Source organism: Sorex araneus, chromosome 1 (assembly GCF_027595985.1).
Source record: "Sorex araneus isolate mSorAra2 chromosome 1, mSorAra2.pri, whole genome shotgun sequence".
Classification (NCBI taxonomy): domain Eukaryota; kingdom Metazoa; phylum Chordata; class Mammalia; order Eulipotyphla; family Soricidae; genus Sorex; species Sorex araneus.
Genome location: NC_073302.1, coordinates 286,025,304 through 286,044,631, shown reverse-complemented (window position 1 = coordinate 286,044,631; position 19,328 = coordinate 286,025,304). Strand labels below are relative to the sequence as shown.

The window sequence follows — 19,328 nt, the reverse complement described above, 5'->3', positions numbered from 1 at the left end:
CTCTGATAACTCTCATTTAGGCAAAAAAAATTAGTATTTTTAAGAATCAAACAGTGAAACTTTGAACCATTGTAATTCAAATAAGGATCATATGTTTATGCAATTTCCGTTGCAATAGAAAACCAGTAGAACCGTCCTGTTGTACAAGAAGGGAGACATCCATGACACGAGCAACTATCACCCGATCTGTCTGTTGTCCAACATTTACAAGTTATTCACTCGAGTCATCCTGAATAGGATTGGCAGGACACTAGACGAAGGACAATCATGTGAGCAAGCAGGTTCTAAAAAGAATTCAGCACAACTGACCATATCCATACAGTGACCAAGCTCATTGAGGTTTCGAGAGAGTTCAAGATGCCGCTCTGGGGGGCTGGAGCGATAGCACAGCGGGTAGGGCATTTGCCTTGCATGCGGCCTACCTGGTTCGATTCCCAGCATCCCATATGGTCCCCCAAGCACTGCCAGGAGTAATTCCTGAGTGCAGAGCCAGGAGTAACCCCTGAGCATCGCTGGGTGTGACCCAAAAAGCAAAAAAACAAACAAACATAAAAAAGATGCCGCTCTGTCTAATGTTCATTGATTTAAAGAAGGCCTTTGATTCTGTTGAGACAGAAGCGGTCATTAAAGCCCTGGCCAAACAGGGCATTCAAACTCAGTACATCAGCATCCTCCATGAGCTATATTACGGATTCACCACATTTTAAAAGTTTGATTGTTGATGTTTGGATCTCTTGCTTTTAGTGTTGTTGACTCTGTGGTTTGGATAATTTGCTATCGCACTCCTTTCTACCACTAGTATTTGGATTCCCCTTGTGTCCTGTTCCCTCTTGTTTTTCTTTTTTGATTAAGAACCAGGTTTTATTGTGGTGGGTGGGATGGGGAGCTTGGGTGCTGGGGTGGGGAACAGGGACTGGAATGCTCAGCTCCAAGACTCTAAGGAGTGCAGTGCCTGCCACTTGTCCAGAGGCCCACGGGGTTGGGGATGTATTTGACGCCACAGCCATCTGGGATGAGCTGCTTCTCCACTACCTTTTCTTCAAACTCATCCGCGTTGAACTTGGTGAAACCCCACTTCTTGGAGATGTGGATCTTCTGGAGACCAGGAAACTTGAACTTGGCCCGACGGAGAGCCTGAGGTGGGGCCAGTGTGAGAGTGGACGGGAACGAGCAGGGCAAAGGACTGTCTCCCGGGTCCCTTCTTACAGCCTGTACAAGCCACAGGCTGCGTACACTACCCAGTAGCCCTTACTATCGGCAGCCATTGCACACTGGGCCCCACAGGGCAGAGAGCACGGTCAGCTTATTCCTCTTGTTTTTCATCTGCATCCTCCTTTCCATCTCAACTTCTTTTCTTCTTGACTTTCTCCTCGCTATACTTTGGGCTGAAGACTAATCTAGATATCCTCCCTCCCAAACATTGTATTTCCTTATCTAGTTACTCCATATACCACATGAAGTGAGATCATCTGGTGTTTGTCCTTCTTCTTTTGCCCTATTTCATGTAACATGATATATTCCAGTTCTATCCATGTTACAGCAGTTTCATCTTTCTTTTCAGCTGCATGGTATTCCATTGTGTATATACACTACATCTTCATAATCCAACTTATTTACCTATCATGGTAAAATGTATCTATTTCTATCTAAGTGCTGCAATAAATAATGGTGTGCACGCAAGCTTTTGATTGAATGATCTTGTGTCTGGAGGAAAGAGGAGATGTTTTTAAAGCTGAATTTTAAAGTGCCAGTAGAATTATTCTCATTAGAAAAGAAAGGAAAGTACATACACACAAAAGGACCTGGAGCAAAGATAATGTTTTGGAGTGGTAAATCCCTGGTCTTTAGGGAAGTTACTACAGATATAAGAACCAAAATAATATATGAGAGCGAATGTTTTTTAAATGAGAAAAATATTATAATAAACCACCAAGTCTTATCTATTTATTATTTTGAATTGAAGTAGCATTGCATGATGACATGTAAATCTTGACTTGTATATACCATATACATTAAGTGTAAAGGAACCTCTTTTCTGAGGTCCCTTTGTTCAGATGAGTAGAGATATATTTCCTGATTACACAGAAATATTTCCTGATTACAACTTGACATTCTGTCCTGCTCTCTGAGGAGTCAGACAGATTTGGAATCCACATTTTTTGGGATTATCCTTAGAGGTGAGGTTAGGGGTAAGTGGTGATGAAGGTAGTTATCAACCTATAGCATAACATCTTGGGCTATTGTGTCAGAGATGAAAGCTCTGACAGATTTTATATAAAAAAGCAGTGTGATTAAATGTGCATTTAGAAAGATATTTCTGAAACATTTGTGCCCTGGAAAAAAATCCAGAGAATTAATTTTAGTATATACTTACTGGAAACCTTTTAAATATAGTTTAAAATAAATAGGATTGCATATCATTGGGGATATAAAGAATGGATTAATTAAATAGTGACAAAGTAAAATGGACAGAGACCCATATAAAGTGGTATGTAGCAACTGGCTAAATAAATAAAACATGTCATTTGAGAAATGGAAGCCATTAATATTTATCTTGTGTTTCTATAGAAGGAGAAATATCGCAATAGGGTAGAAAAGAAAGGTGAACATGATTTTAGAAAGATTAGATTATAATCTTTTTGGCAGGGAGAAGCATTCATCTAATTAGATAATGTGTTCTCCAATAAGGAGAGAAATTTTTAAAAATAGGGAGTGAAAGAGCCTACATAAATATAATTATTATTCAATTTGATACATAGTATGCTATCTGTGTTGTACTTAATAAGCATGACAGCATTTGTTACAGCTTAGCAAGGGAAAATAAAAATTGGTCTTAGCAATTAACCTTATCCACATGTAAATGAGATTAATTAGTAGTTTTTCCTTTTGAATCTTTTGGGAAAAGTAGATAATTGTAATTATACTGTTTATGCATATTGTATCCAAACATGCAGAAGGACACAATGTTTGCAAATTAAAGTTTAGATAAGAAAATTATTCTAAAATTTACCTTCAAAATTGCACAAAATTCACACCTATAAGTGACATAAATAAATATGACATTTTCCATAAGAGAAGCAACTATTATCTAACTTTAAAATGGTTCTCACCTCTACTTGGTGAAATACAATGAAATACAATGAGGTTTGACTTGTACTTCAGATATTTATTTCAAATAAATAAGTTTGAAATTTCAAAATAAAATAAATTAAATAGTAATATGCTTTCTTTGCAAAAATAGATTTTGACTTAAAGAACTTCATACTAAGTAAAGGACAACTTGATCTAAGTTTCTAGAGAAGTAGAAACAAATATGCTATTTGCTTCCAAACAATAATAATTTTGGTACTGTGATTTCGCATTCATTATTCTTTCTAACATAGGTGACCTACAAGGAGAAGGGTACTGTTTCTCTCTTGACAGAATTTTAAGATTCTTTGTAGGCTTGCTCTGACTGATACATTTGTTTATTTGTTTGTTTTGTTAGGAAAGAAATAAAATGCACCTCTTGTTTGCTTCACTGTAGCTGTGTCATCCCATTGTTCATCAATTTCCTAGAGCAAGCACCAGTAATGTCTCCATTGTGAGACTTGATACTGTTTTTGGCATATTGAACACACCACGGGTAGTTTGCCAGGTTCTGTCCTGCAGATGGGATACTCTCAGTAGCTTCCTGTATTCTCCGAGAGAGACAGAAGAATTGAACCCAAATTGGCTGCATGCAAGGCAAACACCCTACCCGCTATTTTATCTTGTTTGCTAAAATGTATAAAACAAACACATGAAAATAACTTTCCTAATCTTAGTTATCTTTTGCAATGATTAGAGTGTGCATTAATTGGCTTGTTCAATGGGAAAAATTGATATGTCATTTCCTATGTGACAGGATCTAACTCAGAATGTATGGAAAGACTAATACACTATGACTCCTGTTCTCAGGGAGAGAAAGGATCTCAGTGATAAATATAAATAAAGCAATTCAACTGAGGTAGGCACCGTCTTGTGCAAAGAGGCAAGAACACAACAGTTGAGAAAGGAAATGCTGAGGAATGTTTGATAGAATAAAAAAGGAAGGAGGAACCATGTCAGGCAAACAGTAGCACTCCTACAAGGTAAAAAAAAAAAACAGCTGGTGCTCATACTGATAGGAATATGGGTGAGTGGAAAGGATCAATAAGATTGTTGATGTGAATTGGACTCACCAAATTCTCTTGGAAAAAAAAGTGTTTTCCAGACTGTCTCTTTATATCTCTGATAGCTTAGTCCAATGTTTGCTTGGGCTAATGCCACCATATTTTTCTTTGAAATATTACTTGTCCGACTCCCAATTCTTTCTCTCTATTGCAAAAAATATTTACATAAAATGTTGCTGATTGTGATATATTCCCACTTTAATCTCTTGATGATTTCCTATTGTCCTTAGTATAAAAACCATCATCTCGAAGAGGATTTACAAGATTCTTCACAATCTTCTCTACTATTTTCTCAGTATATACCACACCCATACCCACCATCCAGACCCCCTTCACACACTGAGTCATTCCCGCTAACCCAACATCTCTTTGTTTTCCTAATTATCACTCTGAGTAGTAGCACAGTCACTGTCTAATTGGAGTGAAGGCTGTTGTGGTAGACTTATTTTAATTAAGAATCTAATCCTTGGTGTCAGAGAGATAGTTCAAGGGGGCTTAGAACATGCTTGGCAGCTTGGATCCCCTGTATGAAAATACTAAGGGTTCCTGCACTGCCATGAGTGACCCAGGAGCACAGAACTTGGAGTAGACCCTGAGCTCTGAAGGGTATGCCCCTCCCCCCAATGCAAACAGAAGAAAACAGAGCAGAATCTAATCCTTTCTTTATTTGCCAAGGCTAGTGTCTAAAGGATTAAAACATTGTCATATTTATTTCTAATTTGGAAACTATCTAAAATATCTTAACTTCAGTGACAAGACCTCCTTTAGATACTGGGATACTGGGGTTATAAGAAAAAAATTGTTCTCTTCCTGAGAAAAGACAAAGGCACATGCTTCCACCACTGTCCCAAGGCGGTGAGAGCAGACAGCCAATGGAGGAATAGGAGTAATAGGAATAACTAAAGTGACAAGAGAAACTTGTGTAAAAAATAAAAGCAAATGACTGGATATTGATGATCTGAGAATGTCCATGCTCCAACATTCAGGGAGTGATATTTCAGGGACTCCTCTATGAAAACACCCTAAGAGACTCTTTATCAGAAAGTTAACCCCTCAATGTGTAAAGTTTTACTTTTAAGACAGGAAAATGAACCCAATCATAAACTACTCTGTAGCTATGTATCTCATGGTGAGTCAATAAAAAAATAAATTGCAGGAAAGTTATTATTAGAAAGGACTAAACCATGGAAACAGAACGTGTGTGTGTGTGTGTGTGTGTTATACTTGCATATGTTTGTATGAATTCAGTTACTGATCTCAGTTGTCATATCTTTTGCTAGGAGCAGTTAGATATTTTTTCCAGTTAAGAATGCTCTTTAGTTAAACTTGATTGCAGAGAAAATGAGAACTACATATAACTACTAAGTAAACTGCCAAGGGCTGCAATGAATGGTGGAGAATCAAGGTTTACTGAAACTCCATTTAGCGAAAGGAGCATAATAATGGTCAATGATTTTGTTTAGCTGTCATCATGGACTTGTGTAACATAGGGAACAATAAAAAATCATTTTATCTATGCTTACTTAAGAACGTGGGGTTCTCATTTTATCTAAAGAATTGGGGAGGAATACCAATTGACCTACTCGGCAGACATGTAGCTAATCAAGGGTAGGTTTTATTTGATAAAGCATATTAAAGTGTGCCTGGGGCACAGATATTTTGAATCACTACCCCCAAATGACCAGAACATTGGAAATCTTTCTGTGGCACATATTTCCACAGGCTGCCACTATGATAATAGCCCTATTGGGGAATTGGCATGTAGAGATAAGTGCGGCATCTCAAACATTTCTCCTCGTTTGAAGATTATCAGTTGACTGTGATACAGTTGAATTTGGAGGGATTCTAGAAAACTCTTTGAAAAGCCGATGCAGACATAGAATAGTTGGCAGAAGGTTCAGGAGTGAGGACAGGCTCAATATCTTCTGTTTGCTAAAGTACTAATTTCTAGGGCACACCCCTAAGGATACAGATACAGGAGCACTATCAAGAATGACTTTTAAGGCTCTTATTTCAGATATTGACTTTCAAAACTACTGGCCTCCTTTCTGAATAGGGAGCAGCCTGCAGTGTCTGGGAAAGAGACACAATTATATGTGAGAATACTTCTGCTTCTCTGAAACAAGACGAGACTGAGTGCTGTGTCAGGTTGGTATCAAAGAGTTGGAAGCTATTTATTCTGTAATGGAAAAGATAATGACCAGAAATGACCTGAGTGTATTGGACAGAGGAACTTGATCTTCAAATACATTTTTGCTGAGTTGTGTTTCAATATCCTGTCTGAGGAGTTGAGGAAGCCTTTGATGGACTTTCTCATGGACTCCTAAGATGAGAGTTGTGAATTGCCACTGACAAGAGGGTTGAAATGCAGCAGAAATGATCTTCAAATTTTGGTTGTAGGCACTCATCACTATGATTTGAAGTCACATATATGGGGCCTTGAGTTTCTGCACTAAGTCCTAGGAATTATTTTTGACATCGGGCATCACTCTAAGATAGCAAATGCTCTTAGAATCAATCAACTTACCTGTGGTACTGACACTATCACCTCTTTAAGCTTTTGGCAGAAGCTACTTCCCAGTTTCACACACAAACTTCCCTGATTGCAGGGCATTGCATGAGAGAATACATAATATCCATGGGCTGCTCATGTTCCCTCTTGAGATATCTATAGGAGATAACAAATTTTTGGCCCAATGAGAAGTTCTAATTCTGCACATTATTTTTTCAGAGTGACTTAATTTTTTTTAAAACCCATGTCCTGGGGCCTACTTTCATGCAGTAATCTTTGGAGGAAGCAGAAAATAATTCTAAGTCTCTCATAAAAGTGATTGCGGAATACCTGGAAAAACTAACCAAGAGCTAAACATCTATGTCTGAGAATAATAAGGGAGCATTCTTGCAGCTGCGGGAAATTCACAACTTTTATTCCTTTTCTTGGAACTTCCAGCAGTTGATATATTAATATTAAGATCTCTGGTGAAAGAATGACTCTGATTAGTCTAACTTATGTGATCCTGATATGTAAGCTTGAAGGCTAAGACAAGTAACAGAAGAAAAGAAATTGTAAGTAACAGAACATTGGTTTGAAACCAGTCATCACTTTAATTGATCAGGTTGCCCTGCATTATATGAAGATAATTTTAATGATTCTCAATGGATATGGGTTATTTTTTCAGGGACAGTGATATATTATTCTTGGTCATAACATTTTGTTGACTACACTCCTTAATATATGCAGTACACAATATATGGGATAAATAAGTGGGTCCATGTATTTATAATCTGTATTGGAATAATTATAGTTAATGAGCCTATATATCAATATGAAATATATGCCTTGTACCTCATCATCTTGGATAATGATGGTGGTGATGGTAGTGGTAATGATGATACTAAAACAATACTAATAACAAGTTGGAAAGTTCCTAATTGTGTAATATTTTACATTATTTAATTGTTCTGAACTATATTTTCTTCTTAAAGGGGAAATAATGGTAGTGTATATTAGAATAAAATATGTAAGTTCTGTTTCTTATGGGACTTGGTGATTGGTATTTGTCATTCCTTTGGACAACCAGATAACTTGATGTGTTTGCTTTGTTGACTTTGTAAAGCTGTGGCATAGTCTTTGCAAGCCCATTTTAATCAGATCACTGTACTTTTGAAACCTGCATATAAAAATGGCCTGTTTTTGATATTATTTCTCATAGAAAGGTTGAATCATTTGAGTCATATAAGGAAAAGTACTTCACCATTTATGCATACTTTGAATAATTCTTGGATAATTGCTACATGTGTATTAAAAGTGGCAACATTTTCAAAATTACATTTTGGTATGATAAGGCATACACACTCCAACACTCAATAAGTAAAGATGATATAAATATTTACTACTGGTGACTTTTTTATAGCATCCTTTTATGGTGCTTTATCTGTAAAGACCCTGCATTTTCTATATTTTTCCCCTAAGGCACATAAGTAATCTTATGTTTGCATATTTGTTTAATCTTGTCATCAATATAATATTTCTATGTTAACTGTCTGCATTAGTCTTTTAATTGCAAGCCCTTAAGTGTTAGGAATGTGTGCTTTTATACATACTGCTGTAGTCAGAAATATTGTGTTAGTTATCTGTTGCTATATAACACATCACCCCAAATTTAAGCTGTGGGTGGAAAAATGTTAGTGAAAGGGTACAGGATATTAGTTATAAATGAGCAAATTCTTAGACTGTTTTACAGTGATTACTACACTCAATTATATTCTATTTTGATTTGCTAAGTGAATACATCTTAAGAATTCCTACCACAACAGCAGGTGGGGGGTAGCGTAATACTATGTAAGGTCATGAATGTGCAAATTAACTTGATTATGATAACGCTTTCACAGTATACCCACATAGTCATTGTTGTACACTTTAAATCCATTGCAGTTCTGTGAATTATATCTCAATAAAGCTGGGAAGATATAAAAGAGAAGAAGGAGGTGTGGCAACACATGTAAGTAATGCTCTACATGTTCTCTCCATTAAAGCAGCATGGATTTGAGTTAATTTTGGAACGATATTAGTCTAAGTATATTAATTTAGTTCCACCATCTGTGACATGCCAACTTCTTCATATTCTAGGGCTCTGTCAGTCTATCTTTCAAGGGGCTGGAGACAAAGCTCAGAGGCCAGATGCTTGCCTTGACTGCTTCTGACCCGGGGTCGATGGGTGGGACAGCATAGGATTTTCTGAACACAGCCAGGAATACTTCTTTTTTTTTTCTTTTTGGGTCACACCAGGCGATGCACAGGGGTCACTCCTGGCTCATGCACTCAGGAATCAGCCCTGGCGGTGCTCAGGGGACCATATGGGATGCTGGGATTCAAACCCGGGTCAGCCGCGTGCAAGGCAAATGCCCTACCCGCTGTGCTATTGCTCCAGCCCCAGCCAGGAATACTTCTTGAGTAAGTCAGCAGTAAGCACTGAATGGGTGGTCTCCAAAGTAAACAAATAAACAACTGGGTATGGCCCCCAAAGGCAAAAAACAAAAAAAAAATAAGAAAGAAAAGAGAAAAGCCTACCTAGTAGCAGTTAGGATTTATCTTGCAAGTGGTTTGACTTGGGTTTGAACCCTAGAGAGACCTTTGGTCCCTGAGCACTGCCGGGGAATCAATTCCTGATTCTACAGAGCCAGAAATACACGCTCAATACTGCTAGGAAAGGCCCCAAAACAATAGGACAGCAAAAGTACCAGTCAGTGGCACAAGACAAATGCACACCTTAGTCATGTAAGCGGAAATGAAGAGCGGAGCTTCAGTTTGAGATATGTGAGACTGTTCAACTCAAATATGTATAGCAATCCAATGCTTTAAAAATGTTCAAGTGTGTTAGTCCCCTTTTGTTTTAAAGGCCAAGGATATTCCATGCTTCATAGATTTCATCTCCCTGATTGAACCTGGGAAGATTTGGGGCTCTCATATTCATTATTCTAAATTCAATCAGTTGAGTCCTGTAAAACCACCTCTGCAATTTAGGTGGTAAAAATATAAATTCTCTGGACAGTCTGAGCTTCTTCTGGAATTTCTTGACTCCTAAGAATTCTCTTCACACTGCTTCATGAGCGAAGGGGAGAAGGCATATGGAATAGAAAAGGTATCACTAAGAAAATGATGGCTGGAGGAACCAGTTGGGATGGGAGATGCATGCTGAAAGCAGATAATGGACCAAGAATGATGACCTCTCAGTGTCTGTGTTTCAAGCCAGAATGCCCAAAAGTAGAGAGAGAGTATAGGGAATATTGTCTGCCATAGATGCAGGGGGAGGGTGGGAAAGAGGGGTATACCCGGGATATTGGTGGTAGGGAATGTGCACTGGTGGAGGGATGGGTGTTTGATCATTGTGAGATTGTAACCCAAACATGAAGGCTTGTAACTATCTCATGGTGATTCAATAAAATTTAAAAAAATTTAAAAATGAATCCTTTTCACATTTGAAATACTGGGGAAGTGCTTATCATTGTGGACACCCTGTGTAATAAGTCTAAGACAAAAGCTCAAGTCCAGTTATGGGTTTAGATGCTCAACTTATGATATCAGTTACTTTTTGATTTGAATTTCTCTTAGCTTTGGTAACAGAATATTCATTTATTTGTTGTTGTACTGAATCCTACCCACTGAGCCATACAATTTAAGAAAATATTTTCCATGTTGAAAATGAAAACTTATTTGAGTGGTGCTGGCACGAAAGTTGTTGCAGGTTAGTAATACGACGTTATTACAAGGCTGTACCTTTAACCTTGAATTTTCACTGTCATGTTGACACTGGAATATTTATTTTTCCTGTGGAACTTTGCACATGTTATTAAGTTTTACACCATTTCGACTCCCACTACAATGTCCTTGCAAGTATTATGGTGTCAAATAGCTGCTTTATTAAATTTTACATTGTAGACCTGAGAATCGGAGTTTTCTAATAATAAATAATGTCATTGGCATATGATGTTTTGGGTGTTTTTTTATAAAACAAGGTATTAGATATTTGATATCCAGCTTCATTTCTCAGGATGGAAGTACATCGTTGATGTTACATATTTTGAATATTACCATTTTATTCTGGGAAAATGAAATCTTGAACTTGCTTACAGGACTGTGTACAATCCTCCAGCATCCATTCCAGTACCTTTGATAGCCCATTTCCATATTTTAACTGTTGGGTACGATTTCTTTAAAAGGAATGACTTTCCTATTATGTTAGAATTTCACATTTTTGAAGAGTCATGAAACATCATGTCCTTGTCATTTCTCTCAAAGCATGTGGCTTCTTAGAAGAGGAAAGTTTGGGAGCTGGATCAAAGATCTGAGCATACTGGAGGAATAGGAAAAATACAAAGGTTTTAACAAATATAGACTATAGGGAATTTCACTAAAAATAGTAATATTTTTTGTTTTCATGGACTCCACCACTCTCCAATGTTAGTATTCTACTCTTTCAGTGGTAAACTGACTTGAAAACAGATTCCCAGTATGTGTACCTGGGTGCAGAGCAGTCATTTCCCCCCACGTTTTGAAATGATATACTACCAGACTGACTTTGAAACCAATTCTCTCTTCAAACTTTGAACAGTACATCGATGCCTATTTTATTTATGGCCTATGTTTGTTTGGTCTTCTGGGGAATATCACTTAACTTTCAAAGACATCAACGTGTTGGATATGGCTTAGAAGAGGACTCTAACTCTGGGATGAAAGGATGTGAACCCAGGGTGGCCTCCCTTTTTTATCAGAGAAAACCTACATTTGGTGTCCTGGTTTGTGGTGGTTCTTTCCCCTCCTCAGCCATTTGAAGCGAAGAGTGTTAGTCAAGTCTGCCAGGTAAGAGTGATGGGCACCTGCACAGAATCAGAGAAAAGAGGGAGCTTTTAATCAAGGCTCAGTTTGTCCTGGAGTCTAGCCATTGTCTGGTTTTCAGGAGTTCCTTTTAGGAAAATTCATGTTTGACCTAAACTGTTTCCTAACTGGTTTTCTTACCACTTCCTGCCACTTTATGAAATATCAAACACTCAATCTGCCACTTCTCTGTCTTGTTTTGGCCAAGACACCTTGGTTATCTATTTTAATGTTCAGCTGGAATATATTTTACTGTTATTGAAAGAGTTGTATTGTCTTTAATTTTTTTAAAAAATGAGGCTTTGAAAGCAAGTGGGGGCGGTATATTATTGTTTACACAGATTTTGCATGCAATGACTTTTGAATTCATCATTATTTGGGTACGTTAGAACATGATCCCATTCACCCAGCTTACCCAGAATGTCTGTTGGCATTTGGAAAAAAATTAAGAATAGACCCAGGGAACAGGAAATGGGCATAACAATACGAAACCTCCAGTTTAGGACAAACATGATTATTTCGATAGCAAAAGCCTTGAGTGGTCTATCTTGAGCAAAGATAAGATTGTAAAAGTACTTGCTCTTCAAGGCTGTGAACTTATTCTTCAAGACCGTCAGGATGTACTATTTTAAGAACAATGATTAATGTTGGATTGTTTTTGAGTTTGGTCAAATGTTTCAAATATTTGATCTAATCTTCATCTAGTCTAATCAGAATCGTCCCTTTTCAACCAAAAGTCTTCGCATTTTTACATATTTTGAGAAACCATGAAGTTATGGGGATATTGTTTTGTTGACATTTTGAAGTAACAGATAATACTGGGATGAGTTACTGGAGTGTTTTGAATAGATAATGCATCCATGTCTACTTCCCAAGCTGATGGACTGTGTACAATTTCTGGTTCTGAGTCTAATTACTGTAGAGTTCTCATAATGGCTTAGATTATAATATGAATTCAGCAAATTCTTCCAGTTCCCTTGAGAGGCCTTTGACAAAGCCACAGTAATATAGAAATTGACTCATTTTCCACTGTGAGGAATGATTGTGATGTTTTATACTTTGATATATACTTGGCAATAGTCAGATGGATTTGGATCATGGATTTCATCCTTTGAAAAATATTTGTCTCCTTTTCAAACACCTCTCATACTTCCCAAGATCTTTCTAGTAATCAGTACGCTAATACAATGGAAAAACCTTTGACTCTGTTGGGCAAGTGTTTCATTAGGAGCTGTGTCCTTGCAACTCTTCAATTCCGCATCAACAACTACACCTCTTTACTCACTATAAATTGAAGATAAAATTACCTATGTGACAGAGTTATTGTAACGATGAGGTGAAACGGCCTGTACAAAATGTTCCATAAGAACCAGGGTGTAATTCCTGACAATACACCTACCTGTCTACAAATGACAATAAATAATTTGCTAGTGATTAGCAGCATGGAATCCAGACAAACAGGCTTCAAATCTTGTCTCTACTAGCAGTCTACTCCTAATCTAACTTTTCGTAAGGCATTCTACTTCTCTAGACTTTTTTTCTACAATGAAAAGAAAAAAAGAGCAATGCAATCATCATACTGTTTCATTTCATTGTGATAAGCACATGGGCTCATATTATTAGGAAACACTTGCCAGTATCTAAATAGAGTGATGCTTCATGTCTATTAAAGAATGAAAACAACAGATGAAATAAGTATTTCATGGGGACATCCAACTAAGCAGAGGAGGTTCTGCATATTCTAACATAGACACTTAAGGTTGGTGAATTCTGACGCTATCCAGCATCCAGTCTTCTGCTAGATTGCTTAGGGTTTTGGGTGGTGGTGGTTTTTTTGTTTTGTTCTGTTTTAAGACCACACCTCGTGATGATCAAGGCTTACTCCTGGCTCTACACTCAGTAATTACTCCTGGCATTCATTAATTACGCCTGGCGGTGCTTGAAGGATCGTGTGAGAAATTGGGGATTGAACCCAGGTCAGCTTTGGGCAAGACAAGCACTCTACCTACTGTGTGGTATCTCTGACCCCAGTTGCTTTTGGTATTTTAGGAATGATCCTACACTTTCACTGTGGAGGTCAGCCTGGACTTCCCTGACTTAAAGTCTACCATAGATTTGTCTCCAAGGGTCCCAATTTCCTAGTGGTAGCTGCCACTGTTCCTTTCCCACGGAAAAGAAATCTTTCTCCTTTGCCTTCCCACACTCAGATTTCCAGCTTGCTGCAGACTTTAGTATTATTATTATTATTATTATTATTATTTGCTTTTTTGGGTCACACCCAGCGATGCTCAGGTATTACTCCTGGCTCTGCATCTGCACTCAGGAATCACTCCTGGCAGTGCTCAAGGGACCATGCGGGATGCTGGGAATCGAACCTGGGTCAACCGCATGCAAGACAAATGCCCTACCCGCTATGCTATCGCTCCAGCCCCGTTGTTATTATTATTATTATTATTATTATTATTATTATTTTGCTTTTTTTAGACTTTCTTTTTAATCACAACACAAAGGTCTAATTGCCTTCTGTTCTCCCAGAGAGAAGATATTTCTGTCCCTCTTGATAAATTTTCCTTGAGTAAGATTTACTTCATTCACCTGGACACTTTTCTAGAAAGTCTTGAACTGTTATTTACATGTGTAGGGCTTTTGGGAAGTGGGGGCAGTGATTTGGCTGGGATGGCTTCAGTCTTCAATAAGCCTGTCTTGAAGGTTGGAAAAGATACTTTCTTGGTCAACCAGTATTTATCACCTATAGTGTAAACTAATATGTTTATCCTTGATATAGTAATCCTGGGTGATATGTATCTGCTCCGTTAAAATTGAATAGTTGTGCCCATCTTAGCTTAGGGAAATTCTTGATTTTAGTTGTTAGACTTAGGTCTTTGTTTTAAACTCTCCTGTTGACTCAATACTAGTAGCAGTGAATGAACTTTAATAATAAAAGAATTCAGGAGTCAAGACATTGACTTATAAATTCAGGAGACCTGACAAGGTGCAATGGAGATAGAGTTAATGATGGTCTAGAGGAAAGAGACCAAAAGTGCAAGGGAAGAAGAATAAATATAAGATACAGGGAACCAAAGTTTCACTAGCAACCCAAAGGTAATTGTTTACTAGGGAAATTAGTCTATTTTGTTGTTGCTAAAGTTTGTGAAATAGCTATTTAGTGCTTTATTTTGTTTTATTTTGGGGGGTGTGGGTACCTTAATATTTTTGCATCATAATTTTGTTTGAAGCCATGTTTGTACCAATTAAATGTGCCTACTGATCTTGAATTATCTTGCTTTTTTAAAATTTTAAAGTGCTTGGGGAAAAATCAACTGTATTTAAGTCAAATGTTCCTTATTTTTCCCTGTTAAAGCCATGAGAGACAGATAGAGAGAGAAAGAGAGAGAGGAGAAAAGAAGAGAGCAGATGAGAGAAGAGTAATAGAGAGGATAGGGGAGTAGGTAGACATAAAAATGGCATAATGTTGGGAACACATGAGGAGTTTTTAATATGAGAATAAAACTTAGACTTAGATGAACTCCTATGAGCAGATAATAGGTGAAAAATTTATAGACATTTCATATCTTGGACCCCAAACCTGATAGTTGGCTATTTCTATATGCAGACCTTCCAAAATATGTTACTCTGCTTGGTGAACTACTAAACAGAACATGCTCTCTGAATCAGATACTTCCAAGATCAACAGAGAAACAAGAATAATCAGGTATTATTGGTGATCCACGACAAAGTTTGTTTATATAGAAATGGATGCAGAGACTACAAACTCACCTATCTGAGAGAATAGCTTCAACAATTGCATAAAGCCTATATTGCCTGCTGTCTGTGACTGCAGAGAGTCCCTGTTACCTGTGACTCTCCTTATTACAAATGACAGTCTTAGACACTAAAACAAACAGTAATAGGGAAAGCTGATTCTATCATGGGAGTCAAACAAATTGGAACCAATAATAAAACCTGAGTAACAAATCGAGAATTAATAATGAACAACATAGTTCAGAGTGGACTTCTGACTACTCCTGACAGATTTTCCAAAGTGTCAAACAAAAGGCTTATGGAGGTCTCTGTGTACTGTTCCTAGTAAAATGTCGAGGTCTACAGTAGCAGGGAGTAGATACTATATATTTGAATGGAGCTTCCAGTAAAGCTATGGGAATAAAATCATACTTTTTCTCCAGACTTGCAATAGCAATGAGTTAGCCATCTCTTGTAGTTGGTCAAGAGTCAATTACAGTAGACGAGTATATATGATTCCTGGTGAAGAAATGAAAATGTTTTAAGCATGGTCTGATGGAAAATTGTTGTCATGAGAAATTCAAATTTATGTTAACTGGAAGTAATCATCTATATTATTAGTGTGTGGAAATGTCTAGCTTTCTCTGTTTCACCTCAGTTCTCAGCTGGGTCTTCAATAGTGAAGCACATATTCACTAACCAAGCACTTGACTGTCACTGGACCCATGATTGTAGAGACTATGGTTTAATTTCCTGAACTTTTTACTGTAGAAATGGTTGTGGGTCAAAGTGCAACCATTGATCTCATCGCTGTGTGTCATCTCTACCTCTTAGTCATTTTTATTTTTAATTTCTCTTCGTCATGAGTTCACAAATGTGATCAGATTACATCAGGTTATAACTACAAAAGTTCAGGATTAATAATTCTCATTCAACTTGCATGTATGTGTCTGATAACACTGTAAACTCAGGATCCAACAGTTTAACTCCCATCTATTTTACTTTCCATTGATCTAGTTAATAATCAATTCCTATCAGTTTAGCATCTTTTAATACTGTCACCTTTCTCTGTCTGTTGTCACTGCCTCTTCCCTAAGACCTCATAATTTCTTCCAGAGCTGTTATATCATGGTCTTTGTTTTAATCTCTTCTAATATATTGTTTATAGTTCTGAAAGAATACCTGTTGGACACATGGACACCTATTAGACTTTAAGTCACAGTCTAAAACCCTTACCATTACTGCTCAGTTTATCCATAACGAATCCTAACCAGCTCCATCTCCATGTCTTCTTTCTTTTGTCCTAGAACTAATTTCTATCATCATGAGAAAGTTTAGATCAGCTTGACATTTTTGTCCTCTGTGCTGTGACATATTATATGAACTAGCTTAAACTCTCCTCTTACTTCATCTTACCATCCACACATACAAGTTGTGCCAGGATAAAATTTATTTCTTTAAGGCTGAACTCTCTTGAGAGTCTCTTGCCCGAGCGCCTAGCTGTCTTCCCCAGGGCCCGACGGAGGGGGTGGGTTCCAGCTTCTCTCCCCACACCAAGCAGAGCTCTCTTGGCCGAAGACCTCTGGAGCCTAGCCACAGCCATGCTCAAGGCCCCTCTCCACATGTTTGGACGAGCCTCATCCATGAAGGTACCGGCAGAGGAACCCAGGTGTGTGGGAACTGGGGCTGAGACCTCCAAGCCTGCTCAGATCAGGACTCGGCCTCTTCTGCCCAGATTTTCCATTTTCCAGTAGCTAGGCGGTCACGCCCAGGGACTGCCCCTAGCACTGTATAATCCCACCAACAGCCAATATCCAGAGACTTAAAACCAAGCTTCTGGAAGCGGCCATGTGACATCTTATAGCCTACTTCTCCCTCTGGGAGAACCTGGCAAGAGTTTCCTGCCCGCATGGAAGAGCCTCACAAAGTCCCCATGGTATATTCATATGTCAAAACCAGTAACTGCTGGATCTCATTCCCCTGACCTTGAAAGAGCCTCCAATGCGGCATCATTGGGAAGGATGAATAAAGAGAGGCTTCTAAAATCTCAGGGCTAGGACAAATAGAGATGTTACTGAGACCACTCGAGAAATTTAATTATCAACGGGATGATGATGATGATGATGATGATGACTGAGCTAACATATCACATCCTTGTTAAGCCTCACACTTTTTCTTTCCATGGAAAGAGGTTACTCTCCTAAGAGCTACAATAACTATATGCAAACAGGTTTACCACAGTGCACGCAGTTACTGCTTATCTGACTATGTTCTACTTAGATATCCCATGTCAGTAGAGTGGAGATATTTTTTTAAACTTTGTTCTCTTTCAAATTCCCATATCTATGGTGAATTAATTTTTAACAAAGGAACTGGGCACATGAAGTGGGTTAAAGATAGTCTTTTTTCATAGGACTGCAGTCATTTGTGGAATATAAAATAGCATAATATGATATGGGCACCCAATGAAAGTAGACACAAGGTCCAGGAATATTGCCCCATAGTTGGAAGCCTGCCTCAGGAGCTGAGGGAGAAGGCAGCTGGAATAAAGAGGGGCTCACTAAATCAATGATAGCTGGAGGAATCGTTCGGGATGGGAGATTTGTGCTGAAAGTAGATAAAGGACCAAACGTAATAACCTCTCAGTATCTGTATTGCAAACCATAATGCCCCAAAGTAGAGTGAGAGTATAGGGGAAATTGTCGTGAAAGCAGGGGAAAGTTTTGAAAGGGGGGACACTTGGGACATTGGTGCACTGGTGGAGGAATAGGTGTTTTATCATTGCATGACTGAAACACAAAAATGAAAGCTTCTAACTGTATCTACAGTGATTCAAAATTTTAAAAAAATATAAAAAAATTCAAACACACACACACACAAATAGTTTTTTTTGAGGCAGTTCAGATAGATAAGGGACCACCAAGTAAAGGGTGCTTAGGGGCCCCGCTCAGGATGGGAGATGCATTCTGAAAATAAACTATAAACTGAATACGATGGCCACTCAACACCTCTATTGCAAACCACAAGACACTCAATGAGAGAGAGAGAGAGAGAGAGAGAGAGAGAGAGAGAGAGAGAGAGAGAGAGAGAGAGAGAGAGAGGGGGAGGAAGTGGGGTGGAGTTGGGTGGATGATGTGGAGGTGGGAGGAGACACACTGGGATCATTGGTGGTGGAGAATGGGCTCTGGTGGAGAGATGGGTACTGAGCTTTGTACGACTGAAATGCAAGCATGAAAGTTTGGAAGTCTGTAACTATCTCACAGTGATTCACTAATAAAATTTTTTTTTAAAAGGATAGTCTTTTTTTTGTAGATGGTGTTAAGAAGACTGGATTTGAAAAAATGAAGCCAGATCCGTATCTCATGCATAACACAAAAGTCAATTGGAAGTGGATCAAAGATATGGAGATCAGCCCAGAACCCATAAAATTCACTGTATCAATAATGTAAATTTGATTTCTTTCCTCCTTTCCATGTTCTTTCTTTCTTTGTTTTGTTTGGGGGCCATATCCCGCTAATTCCTAGATCTCTGCTCAGGGATCACTACTGGTGGGTCTCGGGGGCACTTCTAAGATGATGGGGATCAAATTTAGGTTGGCTGCATGCAAGGCAAAGACCCTATCTACTGTACTATCTCTCTGATCCCTGTGCTTTTTTTTTAAAGGGAACAATTTTCTTTAACATGAAGTTAGAGCAAGGATGTTCTGTTTTATTGCCTTTCTGTCATTTCCAGGCATCATCCCTCAAAATTTCTGGTTTTCTTACACTTTTTCCTGCATTACTACGTGTTGAGTTCTTGTGCTACAAGTACCATACTGAAGAGTAAACTCTTAGTATACAATTCTTTCTTCTCCAGAGAATGGAAAAGGGAGCCAAATAAACTTTGTCTCGTTGGTCCTGTTACAGTCTTCTTTGTAGCAAAAGAGCAATTTAGCAATAAGTAGTTAAAATTTGTGACGGTGTGCACTTTCCTAAAAAACCCAGTAGGAAACATCCAAGGGCAATGGGGTGCGGTCAGGG

At 38.2% G+C, this 19,328-nt stretch overlaps 1 non-coding gene across 1 annotated transcript; it reads right to left on the bottom strand.

Moving 5' to 3' along the window:
• Positions 1–1,181: 1,181 nt before the first annotated feature.
• On the bottom strand, positions 1,182–1,318 carry LOC129400890 (small nucleolar RNA SNORA70). The gene has a single exon (XR_008627954.1). It is a non-coding gene; the product is annotated as a small nucleolar RNA SNORA70 (small nucleolar RNA).
• Between the last annotated feature and the right edge of the window lie 18,010 nt (positions 1,319–19,328).